The 16,896-nt window shown below is 38.0% G+C and overlaps 1 protein-coding gene and 1 pseudogene across 4 annotated transcripts in view; one reads left to right on the forward strand and one right to left on the reverse strand.

Annotated features, from left to right (window-relative positions):
• Positions 1-16,896, forward strand: part of KATNBL1 (katanin regulatory subunit B1 like 1) — a 65,562-nt gene that overhangs the window by 7,131 nt on the left and 41,535 nt on the right. For 2 of the 3 annotated variants that reach the window (XM_079126380.1, XM_079126383.1), the window contains exon 1: positions 2,620-2,759. The exons of the other annotated variant lie outside the window; for it this stretch is intronic. The gene's annotated coding sequence lies outside the window, so the exon portion shown is untranslated. Of the gene's footprint in view, positions 1-2,619; positions 2,760-16,896 lie in introns of those variants that run through there. 3 annotated transcript variants of the gene reach the window in all.
• On the reverse strand, positions 15,569-16,136 carry LOC306653427 (dynein light chain Tctex-type 1-like; annotated as a pseudogene). The gene has a single exon. The product of its transcript is annotated as a dynein light chain Tctex-type 1-like (transcript).

Below are 16,896 nucleotides of genomic sequence, written 5' to 3' on the forward strand. Positions count from 1 at the left end.
CAGTGGTCCTAGAACTTACTTTACACTTCCCCCTCTCTGTCTGGAACACCAGACCTACCAAAATCCTGTCCAGCTTGTCAGGCCCAGCTCAGAAACCCTCCCTCACCATCCCTTTCCTGATTACTACATAGGACTTTACATTAGAGTTCTTTTTGGTGTTTATGGGTCTGGGATACCTATACATAGCCCCTGAATGATTCTGCATCCCCTTAGAGAGCAGGTGAGAAGTGGGAAAGCTAACTCAGCAGCCTATTCACTCTGAAGGAAGGGATGAGACAGTTCCCCTGGAGACTACCCGATGGGAAGGCCTGTGGTGAACCACCTTTTTGAACACAAGTACTCATATAGGAATTAAAAATATATGTATGGACTGCACTTATTGATTTTTAAATAAAAACTTAAAGTTCATTGAGCCCCAAGGGAAAAAATTTCAACTTTATTGATAGCAAAAGTATCTATGCATTTTCATCACCAAAATGGTAATATTTGTGTATATTTCAAAAGTAGCAATACAAAGGCAGATTTATGCTAAATTATGAGATCTTGAGGCATGGTGGCTGGTGACTAGTAAAACTCAGAACGTGGGTCCGGAAAAGAATCTGCTTGAGATTCTGTTCTAACAAGCTTGGAAATGAAAATATTGAGGTTCTTTTCTAAACTTTAGTCAAGCAGAAACCCTTTTTTAACTGAGTTTCTTCTATATTAACACAGGAGATTCTCTGAGTCATAGGTCTCCGTTATTGTCTTACTATATCTGTGAGTTAAGGATCATGTCTTGCACTCTTCTCATTCTCTTCTAGCGAAGGCCCAGCAATGATATTTTTTTGCATAGTGGGCCATCAAGAAATTCCTGTTTATGATGATGAAGAAAGAGCTTGAGAGAAAGTGACTTCATGTGTTGAATTTTAATTTTCTTTAAAATAACACACCTACTTAGTAGAAGTCATACTCAGGAAATATTCTTTGTAATACACCCCTGGAACTTAGGGCTCTAGCTCCCTTCACCACTCACCCAGCTGGAACTATTAACAGGTGTGGCCCAATACACAGGCATGTGCCTGCTTGTGCTTGGTACAATCTGAAACGCTTTCAAAGGAATTGCTCATGCAAATATTCTAAAAATATGTTCCCACTGCCCTAAAGTACAGCTTCAAATTTTCATCATGACTTAATTTTTTGATTAAATAAGGATCCTGTTACTAGGGAAGAAAAATACATTGTTATAATCACCTAATGACATCTTAACTCTGAATAGTTTATCTGACAGGTTACCCCACCCATTGCTCTGAACTCCCACAGCATTTAGAATATATATTTTTTATGATCGCACTCACTGTAGTGTATGGGAAGATCTCTTTTCCTAATTCTCCAAACCATTGTGATCTGCTTCTGACTATCTCTAGCACCTGGAGATACGTCTGACTGGCACACAGTCAGTGGGCCCTCAAAGTATTGTTGAAACAAATTCACAGTCTTTTCCTTAAGCAAGTCCTGGAGAACTCTAAAAAGAGTGCTTAAAAAAGTGATCCAGAGGATGTACAGTCTGAGAATAAGGAAGAGTTTCTTCAAATGTCCTGCTTGATTGGCTTCACTAGTGGGGAAGAGTACTACCAAGGGAAACTTTTTTTGCCACACTTTGGTTAACCTTGACCATAGGCTTACCTTGAAGCTGGGTAGACTCCAGCTTCAGTAAAATGAAGAGAATTACCCTCATTAATTAAAAGTAGATCAGGGACGGAACCAATCTTAATCTCATATTCTATCATTCCCAACCCAGAGGGACTGAATCTGCTTTCTGAGGCTAGGTCCTGCATCAATATGCATTTTTTGTGTTCTTAAGAGTCTAACAAAGTCTGGCACATAATGGAAACTAAAACATGATGGCTAACAATTATATAGTGCTTACTGTGTGCCAGATACTCCCCTAAGCATTTTATACATGGTAATTCATTTAATACCACAACGACACTAATAATCAGATATGTTATCATTCCAACCTTACAGATGCAGAAACAAAAGCACACAGGAGTTGCTCAAAATCACATAGCTTAAGAGTTCTGTGCAATTTATCCATCCAACCATTCATTCATTCTGCGGCATTGGGATTGGCGCTTTACCACTGAACTACATCCTCAACCCCTTCTTAAATTTTTTTATTTTGAGACAGTATCTCGTTGTTGCTGAGGCTGGCCTCGTATTTGCAACTGTTTCAACCTCCCCAGTCTCTGGGATTGTGGGTGTGCTCCTCTGCGCCTGGCTCAGAGTGCTTTTAAATACCGCCCTAGTGCATTTAAATAGGAGTGAATGACTGTATTTCTCCCTGCACCATATTTTTACAGCATATTGTTTAATCTTGCCTTAGCAGATTGTTGAGGCAAGTCCTCCCCCACTACACAGTCCCTAGACGACAGGATCATTTGTTGACACCCTCGTTCCCATCGCTGTATTACTTGCCGAGCCACAGAGAGGCTTCGATGCACAGCTGTGGCCACCAGGGGGCATCGCGGTCACACGCCCTCCCCCTCCCTCTACTCCTCCGCAACCGGAGAGGGGAGGAGACAGAGATGGGCGGAGCCTGTGTTGGGCGGAGCCCTTGAGACGCCCAAGGGGGGCGCTATCCCGGCGGGCTGCGCGCGCGGCGGCGTTTGAATGGCTTTGAGTGGGGCTCGGCCCTGCAGCTGAGGGACGCTCTAGACTGTCCAGCGGCAGTTTGCCAGCGCCGGCGCTGGGGTGAGGCGCCGCGGTACCATGAGGCGCCGGTAAGTGACGGCTAAGCTGGTGCGGGCCCTCGCGTGCCGCGCTTCTCCAGCTGGCTTGGCTCTGCCGGGGCCCACCTGCAGGCCCCGCGGCGGCCTCGCTCGGCCCGGCCGGACTGGCTGCAGGGTCGCGGGGCGGGGCGGAGCACGGGTCCGGGTGTGGCCGCCGGTTCTCGGTGGAGCACCCCCGGCCGGCGGGGGGTGGAGGAGACTCGGGGCCGCCGGCGCTGAGGCACTCCGGGCTAGGCCCGAGGGGTCCGGTCGGGGAGAGGCGTGGACGGAACCTGCTGTCACTTATTTATCTTCGGGTGGAGTCGACATCTATACCCCGGGGAGCGGGGAGGACAGCACGGGTGTGAGGCGAGCTGATTGAGGACAGGTTTTCTCGACAGTCGCCTAGGCCCGGCCAAGGCATTTCCTTATTTTCTGATGGGTCCTTGGTTCCCAGACAGATGAGCTTTTGTTTCATGGGACAAAATCTTGACATAACCGCATAAGAATTGCTGATTGCAACTCTAAAAACCTCATTGTATTTTCTGAAAAATACTTCTGTAACATTACCTGGGCTTTACTCTATTAAATGAGCTTACTTATGGAGATAACGAATAGTTGATCTGTTTTCTTTTATAAGGTTAATTGAAAATAGAAGTATCTATGCCAGTTTTTTGGAGATTTGGGAAAAAATGAGAAATTCTGTATTAATCACAAGTTTAGCACTTGTAAAAACATGAGAAACTATCTAATAGCTTAAACTTGTGTATAAAATAAGCATACTGGGATATGTGTGTTTGTGTGTGTGAGCGCATGTGTATGTGTTAAACCAGTTTCAGACTGAATCAGCACTTTATACATTGAGGCTTTTACTTGGCTAATAACTGGCAGTGAAATAATGAGTAATATTTATTTTGCATTTTCTATGTACTAAGCATTGTTTTAAGAACTTTGCTTTTGGACTGATAGTGGTATTATCCCCATTTTGACACGAGAAGTAACTTGTACAAAGTTACCCAGGGAATGCAGCTGGAACCCACGCAGGCTAGTCCCAGGCTTTTAACTGTGCTGCTATGCTACCTCCTTTATATGTGACTCTTCATTTATGTCAGCCTTGGAGACGTTTGTGAGAGTTTGTCTTTGTGTACACATGAATTAATTCATATACCATTTAATTGAGTTCTCTGTGTTGACCATACCTGTTTTGTGCCTGAACAAAATATTCATTAAATCACTTAAGGTAAATGAAATTTATAAGGTTCATATGTGTATTGTTGTTTATAGTTTTAATATTTTTGTATCATTTCTCAAGTGTAGAGAAAAGTTAGAAACCTATGTATTCCTGCTTGACCCCATGGTGTGACCCTCTAATCCCAGCTACCTCAGAGGCTGAGGCAGGAGGATTGCAAGTTTTAGGCCAGCCTTGACAATTTAGTGGGTCAGGGATGTGGCTCAGTGACAAAGTGCTTGCTTAGCATGCCCAAGGCCCTGAGTTCAATTCTTAGCCCCATCAAGGGGAAAATTTTAAAAAAACACAATCACTTCATAGGAAATTAGCAGTTTCCTGGGTGTGGTGGTACACACCTGTAATCCCAGCAACTTGGGAGGCTGTGCAGGATGACTGCAAATTTGAGGCCAGCCTCAGCAATTTAGCAAGACCCTGTCTCAAAATAAATTGGGAGGTGTGGTCAGTAATAGGACCATCTGGATTCAATCTCCAGTACTTGAAGAAAAAAAAAAAAAAACAACACTAGTAGTTTATACTTATTTATAACAAAACTTAGTTACCAAATTTTTGATTGCTTCTATGCCCAGCTCTATCAAAGAAATGTTCCAGGCAACAAACCTTTAGAATATGAGATTAAAAGCAAAAATGTACATGATACTATTCATTAGTAAATTGGCTATATGCTGAACTGAACTGAGTAAAGCTCAGCAAAGAGCCAACAATTGAAGGATTTATATAGGATATCGAATGGAAAGGTAGATGGAGTTTAGTGAGATAGCAGGGTATTCAGAGACTTGAAATTGGGAATGAAAATGATTTTTTTCTTGGGAACAGTAAGTAAACAGTGGTGAATTCCTGTTCAGTAAGATTGTGTGAGGAAGATTGAGGAATATTGTATAAGACACACATTTGATGTATATGTGTGTAAGCAAAGAGCAAGGTGTGATTTTTGAAAGTTTTAAAACTTTTGTCTGTTGTTCTCAACTGGTGCATTTTTTCCCTCCAGGGGACATTTGGCACTGTCCCAGTGTGGGAGAGAGAGGATGCTACTGGCAATCTGGCTAGAGGCCAGGAATACTGATAAACATCTTACAATAGGACAGCCCCTCTGTGAGAAATAATTACTCCAAATGTCAGTGGTGCTGAGGTTGAGGAACCCCATTTTGATTGTTTATATGGTCAGCCTCTGCTTGCATGTGCCATAGATAAGCATTAATGATAAATTTCAGGAGCATGAATATGAGTGATAATGTCTCTTTTCATTTGAAATAGACATTTTAAATGAAGAAGTATTAGAACACAATAATTGATTAACTATTAAAAACAATGGAAGGTAAATGTCATTATGGCACCTCCAAGGTTAATTTGTATCTGGGAAGCTAAAAGGAAAATAGAGACACTGAAATAAATTAGAATACTTGTGTTAATTTTTATTTTAGAAATGTAAACTGCAATTCATAGAAACATATAAAGAGATTTTAATGAAGATCCTTGGTGTCTGTCAACTTACATTTTACCTAAACCTCCTAAAATTAGTCTTCTTTTTAACTTTTTTTTAAAATACAAAACTTAGATTTCAGTTCTCTCTTAGCAAGCTTCCCCTTTTCCCCCTTTTTGGAAAGATTTTACAACACTTTTTCCTGTTAAAATACTAAATAAGGCTTTGTTGGTCATGAATCTTCACTTTGAGAGCTTAGAAGACTAATTTGAGTTTTTTAAAAATGTACAGGTTGATACAGTTTTACAAACAAGAGGTGAGTATAACTTATTCCTTTTTCAAGGGAGTAGGAGTTATCTTTAAAAATGCTTGACCAGGGCTAGGGTTGTGGCTCAGTGACACATGTAAGGCACTGGGTTCGATTCTCAGCACCACATAAAAATAAATAAAAATAAAACAAAGGTACTGTATCCATCTACAACTTAAAAAAAAAAATGCTTGACTAGTAACAGAATGTGTCATAACATATGCCAATCAATTACAATGATGTTTTATCAATCATTATACTTGATTGCTATTGTTTGAACGACCCCCCCAACTCATTTAATTGCCATTGTAAGAGTATTAAGATCATGAGTGCTCCACTCTCATGAATTGGTTAATGCTATTATTATGGGAATAGGTTAGTGATTAAATTCTGATGAGTTCTATCCCCCTTTCTGCTGTCTTGCTCACTTTTTCCCTCACATACTCTGTTTTAACCTTGTGTTGCCTTCCACCATGTTATGTTGTAGCAAGAAAGCCCTCACTCCATGGGTCCCTTTGATCTTGGATTTCTTGGCCTCCAAAACAAAAAAAAGTTTCTATACAAATTACCTAATCTTTGGTATTCTGTAATTGCAGCAGAAAATAGACTAAGATATTAATAATATCAGTTAATTTGGTGCTTTCTGGAAAATATACCTTAAGCATAATACAAAAAGTATTTACTAGAAGTGTATACTTTTCAAATTAGATGGGGTATAATTTGACTTTTCTTTACCAGGTCAAATACTGTTCTTATTCTTTCTTGCTCACCTGTACGTATTTTCTCACTAAATGCTTTATATCCTTTTACTTTGGAGAAGTTCATATTAAACTTATCATTCTTATTCTTGAGGCCTGATAAGAGTAGAGATCAAGGGTGTTCTGAAAAATCCCCCTATTTGACTGCTTTCTTGTGTAACCACCTCTCTTTTATTCAGTTTTACACACTGCCTGAAATTCTTTTTGCCATGAACAAGTCACCCAGAAAGTACCATGTATGTATGAGTCATGAGTCCATTCTAGCATCTTCCCTTTTCACCAGCTTTAGGACTTGTGGTTTGATGTTATGGTGGGAAAGGCACTGGTACTTGAAGTCACAGCTCAAAGCCTGGCTCTTCTATTAGTAACTGTGTGTTCTTAAGCAAGTCATTTAATCTCATTCTAAATTGAAATTATCTTCAAGGTCCAGCTGTGAGAATCTATGAAATGGTTACTTTTCAAGGGGAGACCTCTGGAGAATGGGGCAATTGTTAGTCTTTCATGTCTTTCTGTGCATTAATTATAGGTGATTTCTTCTAGAGGCATTTGTACAAGTTCCTCCCATATGATAGGCTCCAAAAGGAATCTTAGAATGGAATTTAAATTCTTTTAGAATATAAGCATCAGGAGGGAAGGGATCTTTGTTTTGTCTACTGATATTTTCCCAGTTCCTAGAATGGTAATTAGCCCATGACATACATTAATATTTATTAAATGAGTGAAGATATGAAGGAATGAGTTGTTGGGGAAAGACAAACTTGCTAGAGTAGCACACAAATGCGCCAAGTACCTTGAAAGAACTTAGATCACAGACCAGCTGGAGTACAACTGAGTCACCCTTAAACAGTATAAAAATGCTGCTTGGTAATAGTAAAGCATCCATCATTCACTTGGTAGCCTTTCAGAACTATTAAGCAATTACTCCCTTGAGTGCTCCTCCTAATCACAAAGTACAGCATTGTCCATCACCAGATCTTACTTCAGAACACACTTGACATTTCAGTTTGCCTTTTACTCTTGTTTGCAAAAGCCTGTGCCCATCTCATTCCTTATACTAGTAATATCATTATCATTAACAGTTTGCCACAAATAAATCTTATATATTGATAAACTGTTGGTCTTTTATCCATGGAGGATTCATGGCTCAACAGTTAAAAACTTGCACTCTTGACTTTTTTGGGGGGCAGGGGGTGGTGTTGCTTGGGTTTAAACCTGGACACCTGACCAGTGAGATACAGTCCCAGTCTTTCGTATTTTTTGTTTTGAGGCAGGATCTTATTAAGTTGCTGAGGCTGACCTCAAACTTGAGATCCTTCTGCCTCAACCTTCTGAGTCTTTGAGATTATAAACGTGCATCACAGTGCCCAGCAACTCTTGGTCATCTTGTTTCAGTCATTCTAATTCCACAATGGAATATAAATAATTTTCAAGAATAGCTTTTCATCATAACTTTTACATTGTATTTAATTGGTGTAGTTCTTAAGTCTCTTATAATACATAGGTTCTTATTTTTTTTCTTGCAGGTGTCTATTAATGAAACTAAATCATGTGTTCAAGGAATTTCCATTTTCACATTTGTCTAGTTACATTCCCATGGTAGTGTTTAACAGGTTCCTTTCTCTTCTGTATTTTAAGATGGTAACTGGTACCAGCTAATTATGTTCAGGTTAGATTTTTTTTTTTTTTTGCAAAAATATTTATTACTAATGCATATTTCCTGTTGTATCATGTCAGGGGGCATATAATGTCTGGCTGTGATGCTAAGATAGATAAGTGGTTTGGTTGTTGTCAACCTGCTGTGTGCATTGAATCCCCTCTGCTTTTGCTTTCCATTCAGGCCCAGATTAGACAACTGTTTCTGGAGAAGAACTATAGATATTGAAATAGGGAAAGCTCTAGATTCCGATTTTTGAGTATACAAGAATTTTACTGTGGTTGCTTAATTAGAGAGTTTTACTTCATTTCTTTTTTTGGCAGGGGTGGGGGGTACCAAGGAATTGAATTCAGGGGCACTCGACAACTGAGCCACATCCTCTGCTCATTTTGTATTTTATTTAGAGACAGGGTCTCACCAAGTTGCTTAGCACCTCGCCATTGCCGAGGCTGGCTTTGAACTCAAGATCCTCCTGCCTCAACCTCCCAAACCACTGGGATTACAGGTGTGCGCCACAGCGCCTGGCAGACATGTTGTTCTTATTCATCTCTTGACAAATAGTAGGTGCTGAATTAATACACTGAAATGAATACATAGCTTTCTTTCTTTTAATAACTTAAAAATGAACCTTAAAATACTAGTACTTTGTGATGATATTCATTTGCTCACTGAAGGGTGTATGTATGTGTTTTTACATTAATAGTTGAATTACTTTTTATGTTGTTTATGTTAAGCCATAGAAATGCAATCCCTGCCCATGAGAAGTTTTTCAGTCTAGTTTGGCAAGAAGAGATACACCTTGGATCCATTAGTACCCAGTCATATCTTAAATTTAGGTCCTCAGTCATTTTGTTGTTTAAGAACTAAATTGTGCCATATTAACTACATACAAAAAGAGGTGGGTAAAGTGAAGAGAACATGAAGACAATAATTAAGAACTGTTTCAGAGCCAGGCAAAATGGCATACACCTATAATTCCAGGGACTTAGGAGGGAGAGACAGGAAGATCACAAATTCAAGGCCAAGCTTAGTAATTTAGTGAGATCCTGTCTCAAAAAGTAAAGAGAAAAGGGCTGGGAATGTAGCTCAATGGTAGAGTCCTGGGGTTCAATTTGTAGTGCTGTTAAAAAAAATAAAAGAGATAGAAATGCTTCAGAGAGGGAGATTTGAAGTAAAAAATGATAAGAGAAGCTTTTATGAATGGGAAAGGCAGGAAAGGAGTATTTCAGGGAGTAGAAACATGTTGTTTCAAGAAAAATGAAACATTAGGAGAGACAGGAAGTTTTAATTGCAAAAGTATAGAAAATGAGATCTAAAGTTAGGAAATTAAGTTTTATGTTCAGGTATACTTATAACAGTTCACAATTTTCCTCCCATTTCCTTTTGTAAAAGGTCTAATGTGTCATTTTCATAGATTTTTGCCATCTTTTTCCTTGATCTCTATGTGATATTCCAGTATTAGTCTTCTGCCAAACTTCGCCTACTGCTTTGAAATCTCTTTGACACTCAAAATATCCTTTCCTCAAGTTTCAACAATTTGGTTGATTTATTTACTCCCATTTCTCTTTACCCTGGTTTCCTCCTCTATTTAGAAAACAAATTCTACTTCAGTATTTGCAGATTTTTTTCGCTGTTTTTGAAGTAAGTCTGGGTAGATATATAAACATTTTTGCTTTCATCAATGAAGAAAGTGAGACTCAGCCATTTCCAAGATTATATAGCATGTATGTGGGAAAGCTGGGAATTCGAACCTGGGTCTCTTTGACCTAAACTTCAAGTTACACCAGACTTTAAGTTTGAATGAGTCTTAATTTTTTTAACCAATTAGTAAGTTGTGATACCTATTAAATAGCACAAATCTTTCCAGAGAGCTGAGAGAGGCAGCAGGAACACCAAGGCCTCTGAGATTAAACTTTTAACTCCCACAATCCTCCAAGTGAGAATACTCACTTCAAGCCCTTGCATACACAGGGCATCCAGTGTATCTCCAGCCTAGTCTGCAGGGCTGACCCAGCCCACACAGCTGAGTAGAGTGCACAAAACCAGTAGGGCTGGTCTTGGTGATTGCCATTAAAAACAAGTATATATTCCAAATATTTTAAGGAATGTTTTGAAACCTCCAGGACTGAGAGGAGAGGAGTGGATGTGGCCCAGGGGAACCATAATCTTTCAGCTCTTGTCAAGCAAGTCCCTAGTGCCCAAGGACCCCAGTAAAAAGCCATGGATACATGCTCTGGACCCAGTTTCTTTAAGTCAGGTTACTGAAGTATCGTTTCTGTGAGTTTTGACATGCACACAGTTGTGAAATCACTACCAGTCAAGATTTAAAATATGTCCCTCTACCTGAAAGCCTCCTCTTATCCCTTTGTAGTCAACTTTTCCCTCCCCCAGGCTATACTTTTGCTATTTCCAGACTATCATACAAATAAAATTGTATAGCATGTATCCCTCTGAGTTGGGCTTCTTTCACTTAGTATGATGCCTTTGAGATCCATTCCTGCATGTGGATCTGTAGTTCCTTTTATTGCTGAGTAGCTGGTTATTTTTATAGAGAAAAATTGATCTTGAAAATTAAACATTTGAACTGTGATGGGATGTCCATGCATTCTAATTTTGCTTGAGATGAACTTGGTTTATGCCTATTGTCCCAGCATAATTTTTAATTTTTAAATTTTTTTTGGTACCAGGGATTGAACACTTAACCACTGAGTACATCCCCAACCCTTTTTAATTTTTATTTTGAGAAGGGGTTTCATTAAGTTGTTTAGGGATTCACTAAGTTGCTGAGGCTGGCTTTGAACTTTGCATTCCTCCTGCCTCAGCTCCTCCTAAACTGCTGGGATTACAGGTATGTGCTACTGCACCCTGCTCCAGCATAATTTTTAATAGTACCTCCTTTCACTCCCAAAAGACTCCTGGTTTGGATGATAAATTATAATTCCAGTCTAAGAATGTAGCAAAATGTGGCTATATTTCACTTACTTTCCATTGTTGTCCAAATTACCTTCCAAAACACTATAATATGTATATTTACATTTTATATAAACATTGTAGCAATACTAACATGTAATCTTTACAACAATATTCTCATTTTTCATTTGAGGAAACAGATTCAGAATAGAATAAATGATCTGCCAAAAATCATGCGCTAGAAACTTTGTGTATTCTAAGATCTATGCAATATCTGTTTATACATTTGGCCCTTAATCTCTCATATTTGTTGGGAGAGAGTATAGTATATTGATTAATAATATAGGTAATGGAGCTTGGGTGCAGTGGTACACACTGTGGCTGGCATATGATATTTTTTTTTTGGTATGTGATGCTGGAGTTTGAACCCAGGGCCTCATGCATGCTAAGGCAGGCACTCTACCACTGAGCGATATCTGCAGCCCTTCATATGGTGTCCAATAGTATGATATTATTATTTAACACTATTGCAGTGAAACTCTCCTTTTCCCCCAAAATAAAACCTTTCACACATTGAAAAAATAGGACTACTTTGTGTTTTCACCTCTAATTAAAAATTAATCATTTTAACCTTCAGTATTTCGTACCCAGTTATAAAAGTCTTTTTAATATATTTAATTTTGAAGAAAGAGTTTACATGCAGCATATCCACAATTATTTGAACAGAGTAAAGCATCCATTAAAATTTGTATAGATGCTTTAAACATACCTTGGAAAAATCTTCAGTAACATTTTTCTACAATTACTAAAGGCAGATGCTGTATATGATGATTTGTAGGAAACAGGAGATGACTGATGGCAGGAAATCAAATAATACAATAATTTGGGCTTGAATCGAGGGGCTATAGTTCTGACAGTGGAAGAGTTTTAGTTAGAATGAATGTATCCATGATATATTTTGAAGGAGGATTTAAGAAGACTTAGTGACTATTAGAAGGCTAGAAAGAGGAACAAAAATAATTCCCAGGATTCTGGTCTAAGAGAATTTTAATGTCATTAATTTCAAATGTGGTAGTCCACATGGACATTGAGGAGACTGAAGCAGTTTTAGACACATTGACTAGAACCTAGCAGTGGCAGGCAGACCAGAAAACCGAGGACAAAGTTAAGGGAGAGACTGGGTTTAGGAGAAATAGCTGAAACCGTGAAATCATACTTCCTCTGTTTTAGTATAAAAAGAGGAATTACTGAAGGAAAAGGAACCCAGAAAATGGTAAATTAGCTTGAAGAGTCAGCTTAGCTGTAGTGTGTGAACTGTCAGGGCAGAGTCATGAAGTGATAAAAGAGCTAACTGATGAGCAGTTATGAGCATCAGAATGAGCAGTCTGTAGAGTTGGCTTGGCTGACCTTGATGAGCATCATCACTGCTATAAAGGCTCCCATATGGCTTTCAGTGATGTTGAAGATGCAACTTTTTCAAATGAGAGGGCAAAATAAAAAGCAAGATTGTAAAGGGTTAAAGACAAATTGGAAGCTAAAACGCACTCATTGTAGAATTTGGCAGGAAAGGAAAACAGATAAAGGGTATAGGAGTTGATAGGGGAAACCTGAGCATGTTTGAAAGCAGATGGGGGGGAATCAGTTCAAAGGGAAAAACTGAAGATTTTTTTTCTTAAAGTGGGAGTAAAGTCTAAGTTGAGGTAAGAAGTCAAGAATTGAGAAAATTAGATGAAGTTGCCCTAATTTTGGAATAGTTAAAATAGATTCTTAGTGTGTTGGTATTTCCACCTTATTTTGATTACTTTCAGAGTTAACACAATTTAGCCACTTTTTTAAAGACAGTGATCTCATTAAAATGTTTATTTTTTCAGATTATAGAAATCATAAGATAATTCATGTTCATTTGTAGAAAGTAGAGAAACTTGTAAATGAATGAAAATCACCTGTAGTCCCACCCACAATAAAGAATAAAGAGTTAACTTGTGTTTGGGAGAGGGACATTAGAGATTGAACCCAGTGCCTCATATATGGTAGGCATGCATTCTACTTCTGAGCTACAGCCTCAGCCCGTGGTTAATGTTTGGATTGAGCTTTCTCCCAATTTTAAGTTAATTAAATGTATTTTAACTGACATAAAAAATACAAAAAATTTAGATGTTAATGAGGTATCATGATGTTGTGATACATGTATCATTGTACAGTGTTGAAATCAGGCTAAGCATACCGGTCTACAAACTCAAACATTTTTTAAAGATTTTTTTTAGTTGTAGATGGACACAATACTTCTATTTATTTATTTTTATGTAGTTCTGAGGATCGAACCCAGTGCCTCACACATGCTAGGCAAGCACTCTACCACTGAGCCATAACCCCAGCCCCATTTATCCTTTTTTTTTTTTTTTTTTTAAACACTGCTGGAGATTGAACCCAGAGCCTTGTGCTTGTGAGACAAGCACTCTGCCAACTGAGCTATATCCACAGCCCTTATTTATCATTTCTTTGCAGTGAAAACATTAAAAATCCTTTCTTCTAGCCTTTTGAGAAGTATAGTATCTTACTGTTATCTATAGTCATCCTCTATGAAAGAGCACACCAGAACTTCTTAACTCTTGTTTAACTGTAACTTAGTACCTATTGGTCACCTTTTTCTCTGTTCTTCCTGCCACCTACTCTTCGCAGCCTCAGATTACCACCATTCTACTATCAACTCCTATGAGATAACTCTTTTATATTTCACATATGAATGAGATCTTGTATTACTTGTCTTTCTGTAATGATCTCCATTTCTATCCATGTTGTGACAAATTATACATTTTCATCCTTTTTATTTATGGTTATATAGTATTCCATTGTGTATATGTACATGTTTTCTTTATCCAGTTACCAACTAATGGACACAGGTTGTTTCCATCTCTTGGTGATTGTGAATAGTGCCACAGTGAATACAGGAATATTTTTGTCATTCATTTGCTTTAGATCTATATACCCAGTAGTGGGATTGCTGGTTTATATGATTGTACTATTTTTTTTTTAATTTTTTTATGGTACTAGGGATAGAACCCAGGACCCTGTACGTGCTAGGCAAGCACTCTACCAATGAGCTACATCCCCAGCCCTTTTTATTTTTATATTCTTGGGGGTACTGGAGATTGAACTCAGGAACATTCTATACTAAGCTATATCTCCAGCCCCCCCCCCCCCCATTTTGAAACAGGTTCTTTCTAAATTGTCCAGACTGGCCTCAACTTTGTGATTATCTTGTCTCAGCCTACAGGTAGCTGGGATTACAGGTATATGCCACCATGCCTGGCCATTCTGTATTGTTGTCTTTTCTCTCTGATGATTATTTCCTTTGCAGAAGCTTTTTAGTTTTATATAATCACATTTATCTATTTTTGCTTTTGTTTCCTTTGCTTTAGAGCTTTTTGAATGGATAGATGTTATCTATATCTTGTTTGAAAAACCTGGATCATACGGTGCATTCAGTATTCTATACTATTTTTATTTATTTATGTTTGTTTATATTCACATGCTGGGGATCAAATCCAAGGCCTACACATGCTAGGCAAGCACCCTACCCCTTAGCTTCATATCCTTTATTTTTATGTTTTGACCCTTCCTCCACTTTTCAAAACATCTTTGAAAATGGTGTTTTTAATGTTCTATTATAGGCACTGATCCCATGTGGATCAGCCTTGGCTTTCTTAAGTCTGTTTTCATCACCTTGTTTTTTAACCTAATCCAGATTTCATTGTTAAATATTACAGCTACCATAGCATTTAGCAAGATTCTGATAGCTGAATTTAAGAGGTAGGAATCTATACCCCAAACCCTAAATATTGTCCCAGAATATCTCATTTTTACCTTCTCTCTCCTCTCCCCTGCACTGAAATTCTTGAGAAAAATGTATGTTCATCTTTCCCTGTCATTTTTTTGTTGGCAGCTGCCTCATGGGGAAATCTCTTGTTGGTCTTTAAGCCCTATAAATCTCCTCATAGGAGATTTGGCTTACCCAAATGAAGTGAGGAAAGGGTGGGAGAAAGCTTATAGCTTGTTTATCTGTCGATTTGTTGTCATTTTCTTAAAAGGTAGTACTCATTTAGCTTGAATAAAGCATTAAAGTTTGATTATTCAGATTAAAAATGCTGATTATACTCTAGTTGAAAATAAATTGTTTCAATTAGCAAAAACAGGTGTGATGGAATGGCATTCCATGCTTTATGCTCTGCCACTAACTGGCTAATATCTTTGGATGAGTTACTTGATATCCTGGGGTTAAATTAAAAAGTTGGTTGAAATGTTAAATTCTTTTTTTTTTTAATTTGAATAATTTATTATTCTAACAAAAGTATAAAGTATGGAAAATTAGTGTATGTGGATCATTTCAGAGAGTAAAGAGTTTTCTGCTAGCAGATTGTAGTTTTTAGCACCTTTGAAAAGAAAGAGAGTTAAGACAAGTGGCAATACAAACTCGTCTACCTATAGAGAACCATTCATCTGACTTCAGGGGTGCAGCTCATGGAACAGTGCAGTCATTTGGTTTATTTGTCTACGTTTTGAGAGTGCTACAAAACATAAGAGAAAGGTGTCCACTGAATTCATGGTTGGTGGGTTAGACGATGGAATAGAAATATTGAGACAAAAAGAAGTCATAGACTGGACAAAGAGGTCAGATAGACAGTCCAAAGGCGCTGATAATGCAGCACATGGTCGTGTTCTCCCAGTGCAGCTCCCATCAGTAGAGCTGTCCCAGAAGCAGGAACTTGCTGTGTGTAACCCAGCTCTGTTCTTTTGCATAATTACACAGGTCACAATATATTTAAATGGTTTTCCCAGCTTGGTGAGTTGGCTTAAAGTTTGTTCTACAATATTTGTGGTCCACTGATTGACTTTACTGTGCTGGTAAGCATTACTACCGATGGCACTCTCTATAGCCTCTTTCACGATGTTGCTCACTTCATTAATAACAAGAGCAGTCTCCTCAGCAGCCTGGTAGTCTTCCATCTTTCCTTCAGCTCGTCACCTCCACTGCCTTGAGTAGAGGGAACTGCCCAAAACTTTAAATTCTGAAACCCCTTTATTTCTTATCTATTTTATTTTATTTTATATTTTATTTTAATTTGTTGGACACAGTGCCTTTATTTTATTTATTTATTTTTACGTGGTACTGAAGATAGAACCCAGTGCCTCACAAGCACTAGGCAAGTGCTCTACCCCTAAGCCACAATCCCAGCCCTCTTATCTATATTTTTTATTATAAGATAATGGTTATAAACTGTCTTCATCCTTAAGGAAGTAACCAGAAATACCTTTGTGATAATAGGAGTGACTGTGATGGTGACTTGAGGAAAATCAGTCTTTAGAGACATAATCATGTTTTACTTTTCAAGAAGAAATCACCTAGTGAAATTACAAAGTTAAATACAGTATAAATAGTATACTGTAGTATATTAATGTTAAAAAGTTAAATTAGCTTGATCCTGAGTTGTAACTTAAGACATTACAGACAAAAATCCAGACGTATTTCATCCTATGTGATGAGTTTTTCTAATTGTGAATATCTAAACATTTAGAGCTGTTTAACCTCTTGATTTGTCTGCCATCAGAACAGATTATATGAATAAATCCCTTTTTATCTTGTAGGCAATAGCTACTATATAAAGAAAATTCCTCCTTTCAGTTCCTTCTGTATGCCACCATTTTTTTTTTCCAAGAGAAATACTGTAATCTTTAAGAAAATACTTAATGTCCAGAATAGCTTTAAGTAAAGTCAGTATGTTGGTCCCTTCACAGTCTCTTAGTCTTTGTTTTTATTTTCTTAGGACCTTATTTCTTTTGTTCTTTTTTCATTAAA

Source organism: Sciurus vulgaris, assembly GCF_902686455.1.
Source record: "Sciurus vulgaris genome assembly, chromosome: 2".
Taxonomy (NCBI): domain Eukaryota; kingdom Metazoa; phylum Chordata; class Mammalia; order Rodentia; family Sciuridae; genus Sciurus; species Sciurus vulgaris.